We start from the raw sequence: 25483 nt of genomic DNA on the forward strand, positions 1-25483 counted from the left end.
GCAGATGCATGACATATGGAGAAAATTCAGGTTTGCTCCCTCCTGGGGCAAAAAAATAGAGACACTTATACTCTATAACCTGTACAGCATGGAGAGGCTAGCAGTGGGCAAGAGAGTTTATAAAACATCAAAAATATATCTCTGAAAAGCTTCTTATTCCTGGAATTGTGCAGAGTTATAAATGAGTCCATAGTTACCAGGCTCATCCTCAGCAGGTTTCCCCTGAGGGTCCAGACTGAAGGATTAGGATGAAATGACCCTTCTGAGAAACAACCATGGATTGCCAAGTAGGTATTTCTTCCCCTATGGGCATTTTGTGTGAATTCCTCCTGAGTCACAATGGTTATTTACTTGACTTTCTTGCAGGAAACATATCACATTCTTGGACGCTCAGGGATGGGATCCAAGATTGTTCTGCTGCAGTTGGTATTTCCTCTGCAGTGGTGTTGGGCAGGAGTTGCTGAGTTTCACATTGTTTGACTGGGCAAGTCTGGATGTGACTGGCTTACTTTAGACTGTGACTTTTCTTCTGTCCCTTGGTGGGACTGAAGAATGGTTTGAAGGCCAGGATGGACAGCTCTGTCCATCTTTCCATGTAAAAACTCCTCCTCTGTGGAATGTTAGAACTTAATGATTTTCTGCATAGATTAGAAGGCAAGGCATGCAACAGTCAGAAGTGTATCACCAACTGGAACTCCTCATACTGAGTGTCTCCTTAAAATAAAACTCACTATTTTAAAGAACTATTTCTACTTGAGAGTGAAATTAAAACAGAGGAGTTTGCTTAAAACCACCAGATTCACTCCTGCTGTATTTTTGTCAGTGGTAAAACTTGTGAGAACAATATGTAACCAAAAAAAAGTTCACCTTCCAAATAAGAAATGAGATAATGCAGGTAACAAATAATAGGTAACAAGTGCCAAGGGTAAATGTCTCTAATGCCACCAACAAGAAAGCTTGTTTCATGTTTCTTTATCCTGGAAAATTCATTTCAAGATCATGAAAGGAACTGTACTAGGTTTTGCCTTTTCATTAACAAAAGCATTAAAAAAGCATAATGTGATGGACTTGCAATGACAAAATTGCCTCTCTTAAAACATAAAAGCTCAGAATGTTGGGTACTAGGAAGGAACTGAAGAATAAACAAACAAACAAACAAACAAAAAAAGCATGCTTCTATATGCTGGAGCAGGACTCTGAGAATCTTGGTTTGAAAGTGGATGAACATTTGAAAGATCTAAGAAGTTGTCTTAACAGATGGGATCTGGCTTGGAAAGGGGAGTAGTATTATGAAAATGTTTAATATTTTATGCGGTGTTAGAAGTGCATTCCGGTTTAAACAAAATTCAAATGGTCAAATGTGCAACAAACAGATCATGAAATCAAACCCAAATAATAGTTACAATTCTTTAAAAAAATCACTCTGGATTCATGAATTGCCTCTAGGAAGGCTGTTTCATTCATGAAAGTGTTTCTCATCCTTAAAGACCAGTTTAAAATGTTGTCTTGGGAAAAGCTGCTAAATAAAGAAAAAGTACTAGAAAAGAAAGGGTTCATTTCTTTCTTCTCTGTTGACAAGGAGGATATGGTATAAAGAACATTGTCTAAGACCTAAAAAATTGAGTTTCTGAGAGTCTGACTGCTAAGATCATTCAGTCCCCAAAGCCTGTGGGAAGATTATTCAGCCATGAGTAGACTGTGTCACTGTTTTCATATCTTATCTGTGAGGAGCCAGCTCAACTCATGAGCATTTGCAAAAACTGGAATGTGCTACAGGGATGCCAGAGTGACTCTTGAGTCTGCAATAGTTCTGCCACTGGGTTTTCCTGTCCCTGGTGTCAGGCTCAGGCTGTCCTAGGTAGTGGAGAGCTGGTGGCATAAGGAATATATCATGTGCATAATGTTGGTGCTATTAATCCTCTTTTTATTGTAATCTAAACCCATATTATTAGCTGACACTTGGTGAATGATTCCTAATGTGTTAATCTAACATGATTTAAAGGGATGGTAAAAATACTGTCTTGCTTTACAGGTATTCATTTATGGAAATAAACTTTATCTAGTGCACAAAAATTAGAGTAGATAATTCCAGGGTTTTATTTAATACATCCCAGTTCTTAGAATTTATGTCTTTTAAAATACAATATTAAGATGCTGTGATTCTATAACATGTTGTATTTGGTGGTTTTACTGAAACTTTGCAATAAATATTGATTAAGGCAACTAAATCTCCTGAGATAAAATTAGGCGCTGAGGAAAAAAACTGCCAACAAAAACAAAATCAGACATATTTGAAAATATAATAGTGTTTGTATTAAAGGTATAGAATGGTATTTTTCTGATGCTTTATTGAATATTTTTATTCTGTTTAGAAGCTGGTCTTTTCAGAAGTTTTTGGCACTGCAATGATGGCTGAGCTAAGTCCCTGGTTCTTTAGGAGTTCAGCTGCTTTGATCTGTCAGATGTGACTTCCTGGGTATAATCTGGAGGATAAAGGTTTGGGTTCTGCATCAGGACCATGCTGCCCATCAAATGTACCAGCCACGTCCAGGATATACCTGAGAACACCATTGACACAAAACTGGGAGAAGATTGTTATAAACTTGTTCTAGAGGGGTTACTTTTCATCCAGTGACACATAAATGAGTGAATATTTTAAATTGTCTTAAGTGAGCTCTTAAACACATTCAAAAAACATTTTAAAATGGCCTTTGCTGAATAGTTTTATAGTTTTATTTACACTCTGTTATGAGAAATATAAATATGATTTTGTTTTGGTTTTTTTCTTATGATAAAGATCTTTTCTTCAAGAATAACCATCTTTAGCATATGTTAGAAATGGGGTGACAAGTTAGGATAAGAACCAACAATTCGCAGTTTCTGCATGTGCTGAAAAACTCCTCACAGGCATTTTTTGCATTTAGCCTACTTTTCTCTGCCTACAAAGAACTTTGCTTGTCAAGAATTGTAGGTACCTACTCTTCGAGTGGAAAGAATAGCTGGCCTCCAGCCTCCCACAGGGAGAGCTAGGAATTAAAAAGATCTTTTAGAGAACCTAAGAATGGCTTTAGCCCCTTCAGCAGCTAAATAAGGTTTTATAATAGAAGTGCAAACGCACGTGCTGCAACTCTCAGTGAAAAGCTGTCATGATACCACAGTATTTGCAATCTAAACCTCAGCTTCTCCAGGCATCCTCCTGCACTTTATAAGTGCCTCTGACGTACAAATAATTTCTGGCGTGGCTCTTGAGAATTCTTGACAAATATTTGGAAGTTATAATCTCCTGTTATGAAAGTGAATTAAATGGGTGTGCTGGGAGCTTTCCCCTCAGTACACAGAACGGGCAGGGGCTGTCTCAAATGAGCTACAAAATTGTTAGCAGTGAACATCACACGCTGTAGGCAGCTGTGCACCTGGCTGCCTCGGCTCTGTTGAGCTCCTGGTGTGCTCGGGTATTGCTGGAGGTGGGGACCTTTGTAAATGCACATGGCAACAGCTCATGCCAGTGCCAAACCCCTCAGCATGAGCAGCAACACTTTCTGAGCTTCTTTGTTGCCCAGAGGAAACAGTCACAACCTGGGACATGTGGGTTTGTACCTCCAAGGCAGCATCAGCCGCCAGGTGTGAGTGCAGGTCATGGAGCTGTAAATCCCTCCCAGGGTGCTGTGAAAGCCACTGCCCCAACACCATTCATCTTTCCAAGGAGATCTCATTGCCCAATTCTTCCTGCATATCCTCCTCTTCCTCCAGCGCTGCTGGCTTCTCTTTGCACTTGCCCATTTCTTCTCTGACCTTCAATGACACAATTACCTCTCCCATAACATTCATCATAACTTTATCTCCCATTCTCCCCCTTGCCCCTTGCCTTGCATCCTTCTGCCTCTACTCTTCCATGTGGTTCACTGGGAGATGCTTCTTTGGGTTCCCTTTCTTCACTCCAGCTGCCCTGGAGCTTTAGTTTCTGATGTTCTTCTGTCCCCCTGTGCCAAGAGAGGAATGGTACTGGAAGGATGTGCCTGTTTGAGAGGACAAGGGACAGCCTGCTTTCAGAATGCTGAGCTTTTAGGACTGAGGCATTTAAAGTATATGTATTGCATAGAGTCAGGAGTACATCTAACCCTACTGTATGCTCCTACCTTGTCTTCTGTCCTGACAGTTTGAACTGGGCAAAATTTCCGTTTATTCACATTGTGCCATCCCATATGTTCTCCGCCTGGTCTGGCTGCAGTCTCTCCCTGGGCATGTGTTTGTGCAGCCAGAAGCTGAGGGAGCATAACCCAGTTTCCTGCTTGTCCATTCCAGGGAGAAAGGAGAAACTGTGACCAGAGTGACTGCACAGAGGATTCAGTCAATTCCCAGCCTCACGCCTTCCTGCTCTTCCCCTGTTCCAGGAGCTCTCCAGCTGTCTCTGTGTTTACTTCTGCCTTCCCTGTGACATCTTCTTATACTCTCTGTTCCTCTTTTGCATGCTGGAGAGAACATTAAATGCAGTCCTCATGTTTTTCTCTTTTGATGGGCTGGGCATGCCTGGGCTCCTTCAGAGCTCTTATCCAGCAATGAAAGACAATGCATTCATTGCTTCCCCTTGTTCATGCCACCCTTAACAACAGCAAGAAGAACAAGATCCTCTCCATCACAGCCTGGGTCCTCTGTGCAGTTTTCAGCTGACTTAGTAGGCCTGTGTTTGTCACTTGTGAGATTGCACAAAAAACTGTAGGTGTAAATTTAATAAAAATACATCTGTAAACATTACAGCATTCAGCACCATGGTTTTTTTTTTTAAATATAACATAAAGCTGGTTGTCCATATTAAGTTTTGGGTGGTAGCTAGCAGGGCTTTATTTCAAGGTTATGTTCCTTGATCCTTTTCCAGGTGAGACACTCCAGATAAATACCCATGAAAATTCTGAAAGGAAGAAAAGAGGCATCTCAGACTGGTGTGGTGACCTATTGTAACACTCTAACAGGATTTTTCAGAGCTAGATGAAAGCATGATAAATTGGTGACAGGAAGGGTCAGTCAGTCAGTTGCAGGGGGGGAAAAAGCCCACAAAGTTTGCCCTCCTGGCTACAGCCATGGACTGGATGACATTCCTGCTGCATGACAAATGTGCAGGCATCATCTTCCCAAGCTGGAAGGAGATACAGCAAGAATGTGGGAGAAACCAGATGAAGCCAAGAGCATGATGGAAGAATTTATGAAATTAACTCCTTCTTTAGGAAAGGAACTAGGTGGTGAGGAAACCAGAGATGGGAAACCTGTCAGGCATGCTGAGAGGAGGCAGGACAGCAAGACATGGGATGCAGGCCCCCTGAAAGATTTGTGTAAGTTGGTCACTAAAGGCTTACAGGACCTTTTACAAGCCTTTAACATAGACATTGCTGAATCCTCATTGCTCAAGTCTCCATGCTCTTGGTTTTGTTCTTTTTCTGTCTTTTCTGGGCTGTCTTTGATGCTTTGGTATTAGAGAAGGAAAGCAGCCCAGTTTATGGCTTCTACCTTGCAGTATTGCTGCCCAACATCCTTACTCCTCTACCAGTGCTGAAAGTTTGTCCTGTCAATAGTCAGAGGTGCCATTTCTGGCACAATAATGGTGAAAAACTGTAGTAGTGTGATAAATAATGAGGTTTCTGGAGCCTTTGTTCCATGCACTCTTGAGAATCTCTGCATGCCCTCCTGACCATCTGCCTGCATGAGCTTGGCAGAGCCCAGGTGAGTTGTGGGGTTAAAGACCACACAGAATAAAATAAAACATCCCAGCTCCCAAGAAGTAGAGCCTAAGGGGGAGTGTACAGCAGATGTAAAGGGTGCTGAAGAAGCTTCAGCTGCATTTGAGCTTATTCTATTTCCACAGTATATAATAGGTAAGTGGGAAGGCAGCTTACAGTGGATGTGGAGTCATCATTAAAGGGAGGTTTGCAAGTTCAGCCTGTGTATATCTCTAAACAAGGGAGGGCAGCAGCTTTTTTGGTAGCTGAGTTCAGCTGTCTCACACATCCTTGTCTCACCCCACCTCCCACTCCTGCATCCTGAGAAAGACAGAGCTGTGCCCCTCCAGAGGAAGCTGGGAAAGGAGGGATTGTCCTTATTGTCAGACCCTCCAGAATCTGCCTTGAGCAGCAGTCCCTCCCAAGCAGCCCTTCTCCAAGATGTCTTGGGAAAGCCTGAGATACAGAAGCAAGGCTATGGGCATGTGTCCTAGTTTAGGGCAAATCAGGAAGGAAAACTCCAAATGGGGATCTCCACAGGGAAATGCCCCTCCCCACCAACGGGTCCGGGAAAAGGGAAAAAAAAAAAAAAAAAAAAAAAAATTCCGTGGAGAGAAGTGGAAAAAGCTGTTTATTTAACAGAAAATTGAGTAATATTAAATAATAAAATTATTAAATAATAAAACCTCTTGCTGTTCGATGGGATGGTAAGTCTAGGAAGAAAGGTCTTTTTTCATGTGGTGCAGCTCGGCTCGCTCAGGTTCTTATCAGTCCCTCTGGCGCTGGAAAAGTGCCGAGGCCCAGGCCCCGGTGGGCCACAGGCGTGAGCTCCCGGGGTTTGGCTGGGTGTTCAGTCCAGAGCAGGCTTGCACAGATCCAAGAAAATTGAAAAAAAACAAGGGTCCAGGGAACTCCTCTGCCTCAGCTAGCTAAAACTAACTAAAAGTCAGAGAGAAGCTCTGTCCCGCTGTCTGTCCGTGCTGCAGACACCACAGTTCAGGAGCGGGGTGCGTGGGAGTGATGTTTTCCTTAACACACTGCGCGCTTCTTCTTTCCCCTCTCTTGCTTTCAAAGACAGTCTTAAAGGTGCAGGACTTAATATATAACATAAACCAGACGATTGGGGATACCAGTATCATAAAGTCACCCCAGGACATTCCACCCCTTATCCCCATATCGTCAACTTATTATCAAAATCAATATATATATATATATATATTTTAACCCTACAACACATACATTATATACAGACAAGGGCATTTATTCATAATCTTCACCCAACCATCAGATCTCCCTGAGGTACACATTGTGTTGTTCCATCTTTCCTCATTATCCACCATGTGCAACCCGGTCCTTGAGCAAAAACAACTCCACGAATGGGTTTGTCTGTACTCGAAGTAGAATTGATCCAAACTGTCTTTCCTAACAAACCTCTGAGATGTACTGCTGGGACCTTGTCTCCATCTACTTTATGCAGGGGCTCGGATTGGGCTGGGCCTGCTCGATTGGTGGAACCTCGGGTGTTAACTATCCAGGTGGCCTTTGCTAGATGCTGCTCCCAATTTTTGAAAGATCCCCCACCCAACGCTTTCAAGGTAGTCTTTAACAGTCCATTGTACCTCTCCACTTTTCCCGCAGCAGGTGCATGGTAAGGGATATGGTACACCCACTCAATGCCATGTTCCCTAGCCCAGCTGTTTATAAGGCTGTTCTTGAAATGAGTCCCATTGTCTGACTCAATCCTCTCAGGGGTACCATGCCTCCAAAGGACCTGCTTTTCAAGTCCCAGGATGGTGTTACGTGCTGTAGCATGAGGCACAGGGTAGGTTTCCAACCATCCAGTGGTGGCTTCTACCATTGTGAGCACGTAGCGCTTGCCTTGGCGGGTTTGGGGCAGTGTGATGTAGTCAATCTGCCAGGCTTCCCCATATCTATATTTGGACCAACGCCCACCGTACCATAGCGGCTTCAACCGCTTGGCCTGTTTGATTGTGGCACACGTCTCACAGTCATGGATAACCTGAGAAATACTGTCCATGGTTAGATCCACCCCTCGGTCTCATGCCCACTTATAGGTGGCATCTCTACCCTGATGGCCTGAGGCGTCATGGGCCCATCGAGCTAGGAACAACTCTCCCTTGTGTTGCCAATCTAAGTCTATCTTTGACACCTCTATCTTTGCAGCCTGATCCACCTGCTCATTGTTTAGGTGCTCTTCATTAGCCCTGCTCTTGGGGACATGGGCATCTACATGACGGACCCTCACAGACAGTTTCTCTACCCTGGTGGCGATGTCTTTCCATTCATCAGCAGCCCAGATTGGCTTTCCTCTGCGTTGCCAGTTGGCCCTTTTCCACCTTTCCAGCCATCCCCACAGAGCATTGGCTACCATCCATGAATCCGTGTAGAGGTAGAGCTTTGGCCACTTCTCTCTTTCAGCAATGTCCAGGGCCAGTTGAACAGCTTTGAGTTCAGCAAGTTGGCTTGATCCACCTTCTCCTTCAGTGGCCTCTGCGACCTGTCGTGTGGGGCTCCATACGGCTGCTTTCCACTTCCGGTTCATCCCTACGACCCGACAGGAACCATCAGTAAACAGAGCGTAGCGTGTTTCTTCTGCTGGCAGTTGGTTGTACGGTGGAGCTTCTTCAGCCCGTGTCACTTGTTCCTGCTCCTCTTCATCAGTGAGACCAAAGTTTTCACCTTCTGGCCAGTTTGTAATTATCTCCAAAATCCCAGGGCGATTTGGGTTTCCAATACGGGCGCGCTGCGTGATGAGGGCGATCCACTTGCTCCATGTAGCGTCAGTGGCGTGGTGGGTAGCAGGAACCTTTCCTTTAAACATCCACCCCAGCACTGGCAGTCGGGGTGCCAGGAGGAGTTGTGCTTCTGTGCCAATCACTTCTGAGGCGGCTTGAACTCCTTCATAGGCTGCTAAAATTTCCTTCTCTGTGGGAGTGTAGTTGGCTTCAGACCCTCTGTAACTTCGGCTCCAGAATCCCAGTGGTCGGCCTCGAGTCTCCCCAGGCACTTTCTGCCAAAGGCTCCAGGACAGACCGTGGCTCCCGGCTGCAGAGTAGAGCACGTTCTTCACATCTGGTTCTGTTCTGACTGGGCCAAGGGCTACTGCATGAGCGATCTCCTGTTTGATCTGAGTAAAGGCTTGTTGTTGTTCAGGGCCCCACTGGAAAGTGTTCTTTTTGCGGGTGACCAGGTAAAGAGGGCTCACAATCTGGCTGTACTCAGGAATGTGCATCCTCCAAAAACCTATGGCACCTAGGAAAGCTTGCGTTTCCTTCTTGCTAGTGGGTGGAGACATTGCTGTGATCTTATTGACGACCTCAGTGGGAATCTGACGCCGTCCATCTTGCCACTTTACCCCCAGGAACTGAATCTCACGAGCTGGTCCCTTAACTTTGCTCTTCTTGATGGCAAAACCGGCTTTCAGGAGAACCTGGATGATTTTCTCTCCTTTCTCAAAGACCTCTTCAGCTGTTTTTCCCCAAACAATGATGTCATCAATGTACTGCAGATGTTCTGGAGCCTCACCCTTTTCCAGGGCAGCCTGGATCAGTCCATGGCAAATGGTGGGGCTGTGCTTCCACCCCTGGGGCAGTCGGTTCCAGGTGTACTGCACTCCCCTCCACGTGAAGGCAAACTGAGGCCTGCATTCTGCTGCCAGGGGAATGGAGAAAAATGCATTGGCAATGTCAATAGTGGCGTACCACTTCGCTGCCTTGGACTCCAGCTCGTACTGGAGCTCCAACATATCCGGCACAGCAGCGCTCAGAGGTGGAGTCACTTCATTCAATGCACGATAGTCCACAGTCAATCTCCATTCTCCTGCAGATTTACGCACAGGCCAGATGGGGCTGTTGAAGGGTGAGTGGGTTTTGCTGACCACCCCTTGGCTCTCCAGTTCTCGGATCATCTTGTGGATGGGGATCACAGCATCTCGATTTGTCCTATACTGCCGGCGGTGCACCGTCGAGGTGGCAATTGGTACTCGCTGTTCTTCCACCTTCAGGAGTCCTACTACAGATGGGTTCTCTGACAGTCCAAGCAAAGTGTTCAATTGCTTGATGCTCTCTGTCTCTATAGCTGCTATCCCAAATGCCCACCTAAGCCCCTTTGGGTCCTTAAAATACCCGCTTCGGAGGTAGTCTATGCCTAAAATGCAGGGGGCCTCTGGGCCAGTCACAATGGGGTGCTTCTTCCACTCATTTCCAGTCAGGCTCACATCAGCTTCCACTAAAGTAAAGTCCTGTGATCCCCCTGTCACACCAGCAATAGAAACAGATTCTGCCCCTACATATCTTGATGGGATTAGGGTACACTGTGCACCAGTGTCAACCAAGGCCTCATATTTTCGTGGTTCTGATGTGCCAGGCCAACGAATCCACACAGTCCAAAAGACACGGTTTTCCCTAGCCTCTACCTGGCTAGAGGCAGGGCCCCTCTAAACTTGGTTATCATCATACTTGTCAGTTTGACTACAGGCTACTGGAGCGGCTTTCTTTTTGGTGGAGTATTCCCCCTGAGTCTTGCTGTCTTTCAGTTCAAGCATCCGTTTTGCCAGAGCAGCAGTAGATTTACCATCCCATCTTTTCATGTTTTCTCCACAGTCACGTAGGAAAAACCACAGCTCAGCTCGTAGCTTTTTCTCTCTATCTGGGGAACTTCTGCGTTGAGTACCAGGGCTCCTGGTCTGTACTGCTGAGACTGGAAGAAGGTCTTCCCTGAGTTTCTTGAGAGTCTCCTCTATTTTGTCGTGGAAGTTTTGCATACGTGTTTCTATAGCTGCAATTGTTGCCTGCATGGGGCCATGCACGGTATCTGCATATGCTCGAAGCTTCTTCGCCATATCCAGCACAGTCTCTTCTCGGTCATCCCGCTTCATTGTTGCTAAAGCAGAAGCGTATTCTTGTGGCCCAAGTCGAACAAGTTTTCGCCACATCACAGATGTGCATGGCACCAAGTCTGGATTTCTAGTACCTAAGTCACTCACAAAGACAATCTCTACTATTGCCATTTCTCTCAAGCGCTGAATCCCTTGTTCTATGGTTTTCCAACGAGTTTGCTGTATATAGAGATCGTCTGCACACAGATATCTTTGTGCCACACTTCTTAGGACCCGTTCCCAGAGACTATAAGGGTCAGCCCCCCTCATCATCTCCTGGTCAATAACCGGATCGTGTGACAGGGATCCCAGATGCCTCGCTTCAGTGCCATCCAGAACTGTAGCCTCTCCTGCAGCATCCCACAGACGGACTAACCAACTAATTATAGATTCATCAGGTCGTCGAGTGTAATCTTTTCTCAGGCCACGAAGGTCCTTCAGGGAGAAAGGTTCACCAGTGCCTTCTGATTTTGTGTCAGTTGCTGGTCTTGAGGGTCCTTCCCCCGCATCACCATTATCATCATCTACTGGCCGATCGGTTTTGGTTTTGAATTTCATGCCTCTCGTGGCAGGAGCAACAGACACTGGCTTAGGCTCACTGTCTGGTTTGGCTGGTGGCTTAGGCTCACTGTCTGGTTTGGCTGGTGGCTTAGGCTCACTGTCTGGTTTGGCTGCTGGCTTAGGCTCACTGTCTGGTTTAGCCTGAGTCACTGGGGTAGCTGCTGATTTATCTGCCTGCCCTACAGTATCTAGCACCGTGCGATAAGCATACGCTAGGGCCCAGCTTATTGCAATGATATTTTTCTTTTTAGAATCATCACAGCAATTCTCTTCCAGATATTTCCCTACTTCATCTGGGTTCTGAATTTGTTCACGTGAAAATTCCCAGGCTGGGGGATCAGAAAATTCCTTCAGAGTTCGGCCAATTCTCTCCCACTCTCTACACCACTCAGGATTTCCCACACCTGAGTCTACTTCTGGGGCAGGGGTCTCATTGGCTCTTCTGGATATCTCAGCCCTCATCCTATAGAAGCCGCAGACTATATAGAGAAAGCTTAACAGCTGAGCCAGCTGTACTACCAGGAAAGTGGTATCCTTAACACTCAGGGGAAACTGGGTATTCTCAAAGAGGGACATAACAGATTCAAAGGAGAAGAAGGAAAGAAAAGGCTGAAACGCCTCATCCCCTGGTCTTCCTCTAACAAACTGGGTGCAATTACCAATAAACTCCCAAAATGTGCCACTAGGACTGGGAGGCAGGGTCGGGCGAAGAAACCATGAGCCAAACATACCTGACAGAAACTTCAGTAGTTCTATAAACTTACTATAAATCAGTATCACCGAGCCCAGCACAATAACCATTCTAATTCGTTCCCCTCTACTGTGAAAGAGGGCAAAGACAGGTATTAAAACCTCAAAAACTTTTAGGGACCAGGTCCACATGAAGGCCTCCACCCCAAGAGACATTATGTATCCAAACAACATGACTACAGACTGCTTTATCCCAATAATAAATACAACCAACAATCAGTACAGGTTTTTCCACTTTCTCTTGCCCCACGTTGGGCGCCAAAAACTGTATTTGTCCTAGTTTAGGGCAAATCAGGAAGGAAAACTCCAAATGGGGATCTCCACAGGGAAATGCCCCTCCCCACCAACGGGTCCGGGAAAAGGGAAAAAAAAAAAAAAAAAAAAAAAAATTCCGTGGAGAGAAGTGGAAAAAGCTGTTTATTTAACAGAAAATTGAGTAATATTAAATAATAAAATTATTAAATAATAAAACCTCTTGCTGTTCGATGGGATGGTAAGTCTAGGAAGAAAGGTCTTTTTTCATGTGGTGCAGCTCGGCTCGCTCAGGTTCTTATCAGTCCCTCTGGCGCTGGAAAAGTGCCGAGGCCCAGGCCCCGGTGGGCCACAGGCGTGAGCTCCCGGGGTTTGGCTGGGTGTTCAGTCCAGAGCAGGCTTGCACAGATCCAAGAAAATTGAAAAAAAACAAGGGTCCAGGGAACTCCTCTGCCTCAGCTAGCTAAAACTAACTAAAAGTCAGAGAGAAGCTCTGTCCCGCTGTCTGTCCGTGCTGCAGACACCACAGTTCAGGAGCGGGGTGCGTGGGAGTGATGTTTTCCTTAACACACTGCGCGCTTCTTCTTTCCCCTCTCTTGCTTTCAAAGACAGTCTTAAAGGTGCAGGACTTAATATATAACATAAACCAGACGATTGGGGATACCAGTATCATAAAGTCACCCCAGGACAGCATGCATGGAAACACACCAGGTTATGCCACCTGCACTAAAGGATCCTTCAGGATGCTCGAGACTTTGGCAGTTTCAGAATCATGGCTGTCCTTGACAAAGGACAAGCCTGGGAAAGTATCATCAATGTTGTCTGTGTCTTCCCTGAGAGGCTCAGTTCAGTGTGGCAAGGCCGGTGTGTGATGTTCCCTGTGGCTCTGAACGAGTCCAGCACGCACATGAGAATGGCTTCTACTTTCAATCTGATGTAAATTCTGGAAAATGTCTACCCAAGCAACAGGCAACTGAAAATTAAGTTATAATGGACAGTTTCAGGCAATCATAATGTAAATGTCTATACTACTTGGCATATATTTACAAATAACATTTACATTGTAAGCTAACTAAATCAAAGTGCCTACTGGAAAAAAAGCTTGGAAACAGGCAAGAAGCCCCTGAGATCTGCACCAAGTTGGCCTAGTGGAACAACAGAAGATTTTCTTAAGCTTATTGGCAATTGACCCTAAAATGAAAAGCTACAATCAATAGATTTTAACAGTTTACAGGCCACAATAGGAAAACAAGCAAAATTTTGGTGGCTATGCACTCAATTTCCTTGTTTACCACAAGGCTGTATCTTGAATAGTCACATTTCAGCTCTATTTTTAGGCAACATTCATGGAGAGGAACCACAAGATCCAGAGCTCCTATGAGCTGTGCGTTTCCCAGGGAGACCTCAGGGAACAGCTGATGTCTTGTTTGCTCTTCCAAAGAGGGTGGCTCTGCGCTCCCTCTTTCCTGCCACAGCCTCCTGAGGAAGGCAAAGAAGAGCATTTCTTCCTCACACCCCTTGGGGTGTGTCAGGGGCATCCTCATGGATGGACAGTGCTGCCATCACTGTGCCACTTAATCCCAAAAACAACCTGCCAGGAGCTGCTGGGTGAAGCAAAAATTGCATGTTGCAAATGAAGCCTGAAGTTTAATCATTCCTGAGGTAATGTACATAAGAAGGAAATTAAACTCCTCTCTAGAAGAGTGATATATTTGCTTTTTGTCTAAGAAACTAAATACTTTGAAAAGGAAAACAGAGTTTGTAAAGTGTTTCAGCTGGTTTTTAGCTTGGAGGGTAAAGCCTTATTTTTACTAACTCTAGACATAATGATAGAAAGCATCCCTTGGTGCAAGACTGAATTTAAAGTGGAAGAGTTGATATGATTATACCATAAAATTCAGTCATACTGAAAATGAAAGCAAAACCCATGAAGGATTTACATGAATCCTTAAAGTGACATTAACTTCAAGAAAAATCCACTTCACTTTGTTGGCAAGCATTTCAGGAGCAGGAGGATTTAGTGCCGAGGAAGCACACAGGTTATTTAAACTTCCCCTTCAGCAGCTGTAGAAGGGGTTTGAAACATCCCCACATCCCCTCAGGGGCTCCTGGATGAAAGTGATGGGTTTGGTTCAGGACCACAGGGGAGTTTCAACTCTCATCACCCTGTTAGAAGAAATAACCTGAGAATAGCTGCTGGGACGTTTCATATTTCATAGCTAACAGAAATAAATCAATTTAGCAAACACTGCTTTTCCCTTTCCCCCTAAATGTGCTCATGGATCCTGTGCAGCACTTACAGACATCAGGCAGAGCAGCTGTTTCCCTCATAATTTCCCATTTTCAGTCATATTTGACAAAACTGTGGCTTTTCTGTCCTCTTGGAAAGACTAATGTTTGATATCTGCTCAAATTTACTGAGTAAATAAAACATCAGGTGGTGTCCCTGTGTAAATTTAGGAGTGCAAGAAGTGGCAAAATAGGTTTGTTTGGGCTGCTCTAGATTAAGAGCAATCACTCCCATAGCACCCACCCCTGTCCTGCCTAAAGGCAGCCAAAGGGCCTCTCTCTGAAAAGGCAACACATTTACCTTTGGACAGGTGAATTTCCCACCTTTTAGCTTTTATTCCATTTTCTGCCTTCAAAGATAGACCAAAGATGATGATTTGCTAATAAGATTAGATTATAATTTTAATGTGTTAAATAAAATTTGTACAAATACAATATAATTATTCTTATTATAAAATATAATTTAGTATCATTATCATCAATATGTGAAAATGGAGCTGGATTAACTTCTAGTATGATCAGCACCAGAGAACTCATGTCTCAATGCTGAGTCTTTGCAATGAAGATAAATTGCATTTAGATACTTGCATGGATGCTTCAGCCTAGCCAAGGCAATTTGTCATTTTTTTCTCTTTGAAACAGTAAATTTCTGTGTGTACCTCTTACCTCTAAACTGAGTAAATATAATATGGATGTCCATGAAACCTCAGGAATTACTTAACAGTCAAAATTCAATGACTACAGATTTGCATTTGTTAAATCCTTTTTGCATTGAGGTTTATCATTTAATGTGAACTCCTGGTGATCCCAAAATAATTCACAGCTTTTTTAGTGGCTTCATAGGGCATCAAAGCAGACACAGCCCAGAGAGACAAAGAAAAAACACCTCATAGTAAAATAAAACAACCACTGTGCTACTAGAAAAATGCTATCAACTGCAATTAAACTTAGTATGATGTATGAATGTAGATGCAATTTTTGCAAAAATATGGGCAGCCCCTACCTATTTTCATACTTATTTGGTTATAACACTTTTATAACTGGTATAGACCCACAGATGTATTTTCCCTTTCCTGGTGGTGCTGTAGCTTGTCTGGTTTTGCACCTGACAAGCTGAAAGCATCTACATTCTAACCTTGTCCAGAAAGAAGATTGTACCAATTTATCTCAATCTTTTCTAAATTGGAGTAGTTAAATTGATACGTGTGTGTGTGTGCATGTGCAGCTGATGGTGTTGATCTACATTTCTCTTCCAATTAATTTCTCTGGCAGTTGCAGCACATCCTGCCTACCAACCAGTCCCTGAGTGTGCCTGGGAGGAGTTCAAAGACTGCAACTAGAAAAGGACTGGGCTGCAAACGAGCCAAAGCAGAACTGAAACTGAAGTCCCAATGTGTTTTGCTTATTGCTCAGACCTCCTTTGCAGTGCGACGTCTCCCCGTGCCCCAGATTAGGAGGTTTGTCACCAGGGACTGTCTGAAGCCTGTTTGATAGACCACATTTTCTAATGCTGTTGAAATACATTGCCCTTTCCAGAAGTGGAGTGCAGAAATAATTATTTGTCCTATAGGACTCAAGCTTCAAAACCCCCTTTAAACATAGTCATTCTCACCTTTCTCTTTAGGATTTCTTTTGACCAACATTTAAGTGTATGGATACTGATGCTCCCATCACTCTTAGGGGGTTCCTCTTGCCACCAGCCCTTTGTCCTTGTCCCTGGGCTCCCTCTTTCACCATGCTATTGTAAATACTTGTGCAGTTCCTTGAGCCAAAAAAAAAGGAAAGAAAGAAAGAAAGAAATTTGCTTTAACCATATCTACTTTTCCGTGTGGATAGAGAACCAATTTTGCCAGAGAGAGGAGGAGGCAGCAAGCACAGCTGGGAGAGGAGCACACCACCTTTCAGTGGCTGTGCTGATTTGGAGCATTTGTCAAGCTGCACACCCTTCAGTTCAGCTTTTTATTTCACAAGATGCCTCCTCCTAAGGAATTCTTCACTGGTATTTGTCATGTTGATCAGGTGAATCTAGTGGTGTCTGACCCTAGGAGCTGTGTGTGTCTGGGGCTGACTCTCACTGCCTGGGATGCCACGCAGGACTCCTGGCTACTGGAGTTCAACCTTCAATTAGTGTCAGATATTCAGTGGTACCAAATGGGCACAAAGACTTTGCTGTGGCCTATCTGAAAGACGAGAGTAAACAGAAAGCTTATTTGTGCTTACCTGGGCTGGTAATTAAACCACTAGGACACTCAAGTCTTAATCCAATTGAAAGTTCTTTGATTACAGCATTTAAAATTGTGCCTTCATTACAAACACAGCAGGCTCAATTATTTTGCAATTATGAACATTAATAAGTGGTGTAGGAAAATCAGGACAGCCTGGAGGATTTGAGGATGGCAACTGCTCCTGAGAAGAATGAGGATGTGTTGCTCAGGAGTGATCAGAAGCTGCTGCCAGGCAACGAGGGACCTGAGAGGAACCTCCTGGGATGAGGGGCAGGACCTAGATCATCTCATCTTCCAGAGGGAGATGAGACTTTCTGGAGCCTCCCACCACTGCAGAGAGCAGCCCCAGGGAAGCAGAGCAGCTCTTTTCCTCAGGGCTGCCAGAGTACCAAGCACTGGCAAATTAGTTTGGTTAAAGCTCTTTCAAGCTGTCTTTGTCACATGCATAGCTGTGAGATAAAGAACAGATACATCTCCTTTAGCAGGAAAAAGGACCCAGCCCTGGCCTTGTGTTGGTCTCTGTGGATTGGGGAAGAGAAGTTGTGGTGGTCATAAAAATGATCATGACAAAAGAAGCTTTTCTAACTCAGCATGGTGTTCCCACTCTTGCCTTTCTGTGGAAGCCTTATTTGAGAGCCCCAGGATATGACTTAGGCTTGGCTTATCTAAGCTCTGGCTCTTGAAGGCAGTTTTCTCATGAGCTGCTGTGCTGGTCCATTGTTGGAGAAACAAGAAACAGGAGATGAAAAGAGGCCACAGACTGGTGACCACTTCAAATTAAAGGAAATAATCAAACTAATCTCTTTTTATAATGCCTAGAATTAAAAGATGGTGATAAAGAGACAGTTGGCTTGAAAAGGTTATGGATTAATCATAAATTACTGTTAAGGGCACTAAGAAAACCACAAACCATGTTGGTTGAAGAAAGTTCTGGTGATCACTCCTGCCTCACTGCTCTCCTCCTGGCTCTACCACGTTGCCATTTTGGAGGCAGGTGGACTTTGAGGTGACAGCCTAGGCAAGGTTTGAAGGCATCTGTCTCCTGTCAGTGCAGGCTCTGAAGCAGAAAAGGTAATAGATGAGCAGGTAACAGTCTCAGGGTTCAGAACTCTACCTGTAATCTCTGCCTTAGAGAAGAAGGCTACTCACACTTGATGGAAGCACATCAGGCACATTAGCAAGAAGCATTTCAAATTAAATGCTCTCATGTTTTAGGAGCTGGGAAGCACAAGTTCAAGGTAAATAAAAAGTTATGGAGTTGAATGTTACTTCTCATCACCCAAGGTAAGGTAACTTGTTCTGAGCAAGCTTCAAAGGTATTGAGTCTTGACAGAAGACTCTCCCTGAAGGTTCAGCCAGGGCAGTCCCTGCCCTTTCCCATCCTTGTGGCCTCATCTTTGTCTTCCTGCCCTTCCTGTCAGCACTCCTCAGGTACTGATGTGAGCCAGACCAGGGAGACAAAAGGAGAGAAGGAAAATCCTTTCTTCTGAAGGGTGAGTTTAACTGGCTTCCAGAGAATTCCCAGTGCCAGTGAGGAGGAGGAGGAGGAGGAGGAAGGGTGGGAACAGGTGCTGGGCACAGCAGAGGGGGAATTTTCAGCTGCACCAAGTGGTTAGACAGGCTTTTTGCTGTAATGTCAACCCACACCTGAGTTACATTAGCGCAGAGCCAGGCGCTGTGAGCGTGTGGGACGGGTGACATGGCCTTCTGCCACTGCTCCTCTTTATTGTCACACTGCTGGAGCAACAGCCTTCCCATCCAAGGCTGGCATTCCCTGCAGCCTTAAAGGACGTGTCCAATTACCAGGTGAGCCCCATTAGCTGCAGGAGTGGCCCTGAGAGCTGAGTCCTCTGTGTGCTGGACAGGCAGCACCTGGGTTCTTGTCAAACACAGCCAGGGATGTCAGGTGAGAATTACAGAAATATGAAGTACATGCTGAGCATAAAGACTATGTGGTGCTGTGACTGAAAAGGCTGACATGGAAGGACATTTTGGAACAAAACTGGTCTCTATGAACTTTAGACCTCTGCAGTTTAGACAGCTGCACTGGCATGGCTGGCAAAGCTCCCTTTGGAGTCAACTGAAGAGGAGCAAGCCCTTTTAGGGTGCAGTTCATCCCATCCTGGTGTAAATACACACAGCTAAAGGAGATAAATACTTCTCTGATATTTTAAAAAGGCCAAGCTCTTCATAGGCAACTATTTAAAAATGAGAAAGTCATGCCCTATAAGGCCCTGCTTTTTTCCACATGACACTGCAGAGATCCTTTGGTGGCTTGCAGGAGTGCACACTTGGCCCCCCCATTTCTCTCCAGGACCTGAAAGATGAGGAAATGTCAGTAACATATTTCTCCATGTTTGCAGAATCAAGAGCAATTCTCCTCACAAAAGCAATAACTAAAAATTGTATCAGACTCCGAGGGAAAGGTAGTGATGAAAGAAGGAGCTGCTTTCCATTCTCTGAAAACCAAAAACCTTTTGAAAGAAGAAGAAAACTGCCACAAATTCAGCTTCATTCTGAACTGTGGCAGACATTTCTATGTCGTGTGACGCTGACCACACAGCTTCCCTTTGCAGCTAAGCCTTGACACCTGTAATGAAATCTGTTTTGGTTTCTTTTGCCATTAGTACCTTCAGATGTATTCTTTCCTTTAGCAAAATATTATTTGGCTCTCCCTAAAGCCAAAAGTAGATGCTACTAGAATTTCCTCCTGAACATCAATCTAGCTTTAGGGCTGTGTAAACCCTCAAGGCAATACTTGCCCAGAAATAGACTGTACTGCTGGGTGTGGACTCCCAGGCCGCTGTTAGAGAGTTTTGCCAGCTGTGAGGAACTGCCAACACACCTTCATCTCCTGGGGGTGTAAAGAGGCAGAGCTGCCTCTCTGCTGCCAGAAGAAACCCCTTGTGCAGACACAGTCATGCTGGCAGCACTCCTTCCCTGCAGGGGCTGCATCTCTGCTGTGGCAGCGAGGAACAAAGGTTGGTCCCTTTACCTGCAGCAGGGATGTTTTGCCAACAGAGCACACAGGTTGGACTTTTGTGCAGCAGAACTGGTACCTGTTGTGCTTGGCCTTGATGTCTCTGCGTTTTATTTCTTCCAGCAAAAGGTTTTGACTGCTGATTTCCACTCACCCATTCTGGGGCTGCTGGTGATGAGCTGTTTAGCATATTAATGGGAATAAGCACTCCTCAGCGAGCCACACTTCATCTCAGATTGCTAAACTTCCCTTTATCTTACTAAATATTATGCATCTATTCAAATTACATTTATTCTTAATATTCCTGAGATGCTCATGAAAGTGTAAAATAGATGTTTAACAACAAGTTCTTCTCCCTCCTTAAATCTTGTCTTCATTTGCTGTTTTATTTAAATGAGGGCTCACAACTGGCCACTGAATAACAACATTTACTTGGTTTTGTAAAAACCATGCCCTCCTGCAACATCTTTGAAAGGAGGCAGGCATACACTGACAGGTCCTTGCTCTTTGAGAAAAATGCATATCCCTTTGCCTCTGCTTCTGCTTGGGATGAGAAAACATGCAAAACAATGCTGTCATTTAAACCAGGCTGCTAATACCTGATCCTGCAAGGGTTAAATGGTGTCATTGCAGTTTCACTTCCTCTCAGACAGAGAGAACTACACTGTATGAAATAATTTGTTTATATTCCTTTCCTGTTCCAGACAGTTACCAAGAACATTAGTATGAGTATTGCATCAAACACTCGCATTCCTTTTGCACAAAGCAATTTAAAATGATTTTTTTTGAGCAGGTTTTCTTTCCCTGACTTCTCTAAATGAAAGTGATCCTCAGAAAATTTTGCAGTAGGTGAGTAATTGGCCTGGATAAAAGTCTTTGCCCTCTAGAAACATTTTCCAAGTGTTTGGAGTGATAAACTCCATGTAATTACTGGACAGTAGTCCAGCAGATTGTTATAATTCTGTAAGTGGCAGATACAATAGATGTGCAAGTTCAGGTATGCATTTCAAGAGAGTACATCTTGGCTGCTATTAAACAATCACTGGATAATGCAAAGTAAAATGCTTATTTAAAGAAGTTTTATTAAATCTATGAGCCTGTTGGATCACAGATGAATGACTGCTAAAAGAAAAGCTCATTTCTAGCAGCATGTGAGACCAGGATATAGATGAATTCACTAATGAAGCACCTAAATGGGGACAAGGTGGGGACAAGAGGGAAAATCCAGGATGTACAAGGCTAATTCCAAACTCTGCTGTACGATGCTCAGCCTTCTTGCTCAGGTTGTACTCTTTACTCAGTTGCACAAGAAATGGTGACAAGATTAATACCAAGCTACCAGAACTTTTTTTAGGTTACTATAAGGAATGAAAGCAGGACAGAAGAGTCTGGGGAAAGGTATGGGAAGGGAAAAGAGACACGAGGAGCAGAAAGAAGGATTTCTTCTACTATACTAACTTTTTCTCCTCTGTAGTCTTCTTTGGGCAGCCTTGTCTTGCTCCAGGGACAGCTGTACAAGCTATAATTTGACACAAATCCTTTTGCCTGACACTTTTGTATTCCCTGCTACCTTATTTGCTCTAGTCAAAGCAAGCAGGAAACATATCTGCAAGGACTATTTGTGTATTTAAATGGTGCAGATGATGATCCTGGAGAAAACAGCCTTGTTTCTTGACTCCACCACTCTTCTCCTTTGCCATGGTGGGTCGTTCTGTGTGCCCTTTCAATGCTTCCCCTCTCCCACATGTTTTTTCCTCTCCCTGCCTTGAAATTAAATCAGACAGCACTCTGGTCCAGGACAGCAGGCTGCCACTCAGTTTTTTCTAGCAGGAATTTCAGTGGAAGGTGGGAATTAATTGTGTGGCAGGACTGGAAAAGTCTTTTCAACTAGAACAGAGGCATTGCACCACAAATTTCTTGCAATGGAGAAACACTCAAATATTCTTAATTTCAAGGAAACTGCTGGTAGTTTTCATGGGTTGTTTGCCAAAGATTCATTATGCATGTGTATTTAAATAAAGGCCATGATATTTGCTTAGCAGCAGGAGGGCATTGGAGTGTGACAATGCTGCCCTGCATCCATTCCCTGGGATCTGGCTGAAGCAACCTTCCCATGCACTGTATGAAAAAAAAAAGACCCCTCGAGTTGACTTCTCTTAAACATGTCAGCCCAAAACTTTACTTTTTTTGTAGTTTTCTATAATGCTGTTACTCACCTTCATGCCCATTTTCTTAATTAATTTGCAATAATCTTCCTTTTATGTGAATGATTTTGGCCTCTGAGTCTGAGGCAAGTAGGAATGGAGACTCCTTCACATGGCATGAGCTCAGTTCCTCCATCCCAGGAAGCCACCTCCATGGGCACAGACTAAAACTATTGAAGGAAGGAAAAGTTTGCTTAATCTGGATGGGGAGTAAATATTAAAGTCCACTTCACATGATGATTCAATGGGTGAGAGAAACTCTGGGAGCTTAGAGGAACCCTGCAGAGGAGAAAACAGAGACATGGAAGACTGATGATTTACACTTAGTATTTGAAAGACATATAAACAAATCCTAGTTAAGTCCCTCTGATAAGTGAATCACTGCCGCCAGTTTTAAAATGTCAAATGATCTTAATGTTCAAAATGATTGCTGAGATGGTGGTTCTTTCCTAAATCCCTGCTTTCAGTTGCTCCATATCTTACCTTTGGAAGTGAAATTTTTCCATTAGCCTTGACTTGGAAATGAAAGATTGTGCACTTTGAAAACTCGATTTCAAACAATGCTACCCAGCATAAAGTAGACTCTGTTCTGAAAAATGTGTGGCTGCCTGACATTTTCTAGAAAAGCTGCTGGCTTTATGATTTTCAGTCTAACAATTTTGACAGGTTGGGAAAAATGTGCAAGGAGAAATATTTCACTGATATTAGGGCTTTGGAAAAATTGCTCTCTGTTTGGAAAAAAGTTGATTTTCATTTTTTATGTTCAGAAAAAAAGGAATTGCTGGTGTCAGAGATACTCTTAAAGAGTTTTGAAACCATTCTTTCAGCTACAAATCACTATCTAATTTTGTTGAAGGGATTATTTGGACACATCATAGAGCTCCTGTATAGGTACAATAATGCAAGCCTTGTATTCTGCATGAACTCTACTACCATGAAGCCTGAAGCTCACCTGACCCACCACCTGCTCTCCTGTGGTCAGGTTTGTGGCACTGGAGCCAGGGGAAGGCAAACTCTCGGGGTGTGGTGGAGACAGGACCACAGCCCGAGCAGAATTAATTGCAGGCCTTGTGATGATCAAGGCTCCAGAGAATGTGTTCCCCATGGCCTGGATAAGAGAGCTCCAAATGGATAAAAAATAAGGATGTTTTTGAGCTCCATGAATATTTGGATGAAGGAGAGGAAGCGCCATGCCTCTGCAGAGGGAAGGGCTGCTTGCTGATGGGTGACTCCACAGTGTGGCAGTTTTCCCTGCAAACAGCTCTAGGTCAGCAGCTGAACTGTGGCTAGCAGGAAAGCAGAACATTTGTAACAAAGCAGGAGCCCTGGAGCAGGGGTTGTCTCTCCCTGCCCTGCAGGCTCACTGAGCTGGGCAAGGTGAGGGTGAGCAATCACTCCCTGCTCTGCTGAACCTGATCAAAGTATTTCCAACTAATGGCTTGATAATAGCAGTGGGGCTGAGAGAGACTGTAAAGGCTGACAGGGGTCCCCTTTTAAAAACCAGGAATCACTGCTCTCACAGCAGAGGATTGTCTTTTAATTATATTTTATACAAATCCCTTTTATAAATGGTTAAGGACAAGCGAACAACCAGTTCCTACCTAGGCAGCAACCTCCCTCTGGCACAGATCCATTTCATTTCTGCAAAGTACTTAAGTACATGCTTAACTTTAACCACCTGAACTGTCCCACTGGAGCCACGGAGATGACTCATGAACTGAAGTTAGGCCCCTGCTTGCATATCCTGCTGACTGTGGGCTTCTGCAGTATCTACTGCCAGATGTTTGGGGGAGGAAATGAAAGAAACTCTGTAGTGGACAGTTAAGGGAGTAATTAGCTAACAGAGGAAACTTTGTATGGCTTCCAAATATCTGAAAAGTGATCTAACATGACAGTTGATGTTTTGGTAGTCCAGACATAGGTTTAAACAATTTTTAGTCCTATTCATGTCTTGATCTTTTATGTTTAGTCTCCTGGATTCTTCTCTAATGCTCCAGTCTGTCCACATTAGGCTTTATCAACTTTGTGGTTTTATCCTAATTTAAAGGTGCATTAATATTCTTCATTGAATACAAAATTGCAGAGTAAAAAGAAAGAAAAATGCTGTGCTCAATGGATATAATGCTCCAATGTAGAAAGGCTAGAGTAGAAGATGGTGGGGTTTCCAGAAAACCTCTACTTTTGCAAGCCATACACTGGTTTTTTTTTTCTTTTCTCCTTTCCAGTATACTCATCTTTCACTTGAATTGTCTTCCAAAAGATCTTTATGAGAGCATGGAACAATCTCTGCACAAATAGCACAGCTCTGGGATAGTTAGCAGGAGACTTCAGCCTGAAAATCTCACAACAATTTCATATACCATAAGCAGCACCTGTCACAATAAGGTTTTCATTTGGATTATACAGCCCTGCACAATGGCCCACACCAGGCAGCTCCCACAGCCAGAGCCCAGTGTCAAAGGCAACCCATCCCACAAACCCCACACAGAGAGGGATCCCACCACTGTATTCCCCATAGGATGGATCAGGCAACCATCACTTGCATTTTGTGGAAGTGATGCTTTTCTAGCTCTGGGTTACATGGAGATTCAGAGAAAAGCGTTGCAGACTTGCGACAGGCTGTCACATTCTGAGAGAGAGAGTGAGAGATTTATTAGGGGAATCTCCTTTGCCTCAAACACAGCTTTCTTTGAGGGCTGACACTTCATTTCTTCCTGGTGCCACCCCCGAGGGCTCTAATTCCCCAAGTGGCAGCAATAGAATAAAACTCACCATCTTTGTCACCATTGTGGATTTAGCCTGTTGCTTCCTGAAATTGCCCTGGATTGCTCATATACAAATGACCATCTCAGACCCTACTTGAGCTGTTTCTGCTGGGTCACACTGGCTGAGTGCTGTTCTATTTGCTGGCAGCTCCTTACAGAGGTCAGTCCCTGGCTGGTTTTACACTTTCTTTAAAAGCAGGCAGCTCCAGCACAGGCCTGACAGGCTAGAAGGGGACTGAGCAGGAAGCCTTGTCTTGATAATGCATGGGGAGTGACTTTATTCTGGAATTAATTCCTCTGGAATGAAGGCATGCAGGACAATCCTTTCTGCAATCACCAGCCTAGTTTTGAAAAGCAGTGGAGAAATAGCACACGAGAGGCCACACTCAAAATGAAACCAACTGCTTCAAATTCCTTCGGTGTGAGTCCTGCCTCTCCTTAAGGTCCATGGGAACTCTGACAGTAATTGCCCTTGTGCTACAGTTTTCCCCTTTGTATTAGCATCCAGCAAAGCCTGATCTCCACATCAACTCAGAAGATGGCACAGCACTGATTTCTAGTCTGAAAGAGCACACAGAGGTATTGTGAATATGTACTTTACTCTTAACTTTCATCCTATATGACAGATACTTTTAGTTATGTCATACCCTATACAGCAAACCTCTCTTCCTTGCTAACACTGGAAGAGAAACAAAGGCTTCTTGTTTCTCTGAAGTACTAGACCTACTCTTAATTCCATCCATAAAAACCCTTCCAACATTTATTCTGTCCAGAAAAAAGACCATAGATGGCAGTGGGTGAAACACCGACTGACATATTTAAAAAAGTTTCTCCACTGCTCTTCTAGCAGAG

At 44.2% G+C, this 25483-nt stretch overlaps 2 long non-coding RNA genes across 2 annotated transcripts; both read right to left on the reverse strand.

Moving 5' to 3' along the window:
• Positions 1-2290: 2290 nt before the first annotated feature.
• LOC111927674 (uncharacterized) lies at positions 2291-3912 on the reverse strand. The gene is made up of 2 exons (XR_015284065.1): positions 3866-3912; positions 2291-2483 (listed from the first exon to the last, which is right to left on the reverse strand). It is a non-coding gene; the product is annotated as an uncharacterized LOC111927674 (long non-coding RNA).
• A 7-nt stretch (positions 3913-3919) lies between these two features.
• On the reverse strand, positions 3920-22145 carry LOC147653921 (uncharacterized). Its single transcript, XR_015284066.1, has 3 exons — positions 21879-22145; positions 4137-4906; positions 3920-4016 (listed from the first exon to the last, which is right to left on the reverse strand). It is a non-coding gene; the product is annotated as an uncharacterized LOC147653921 (long non-coding RNA).
• Between the last annotated feature and the right edge of the window lie 3338 nt (positions 22146-25483).

The sequence above is a fragment of the Cyanistes caeruleus genome, chromosome 3 (genome assembly GCF_971803275.1).
Source record: "Cyanistes caeruleus chromosome 3, bCyaCae1.hap1.1, whole genome shotgun sequence".
Lineage (NCBI taxonomy): Eukaryota > Metazoa > Chordata > Aves > Passeriformes > Paridae > Cyanistes > Cyanistes caeruleus.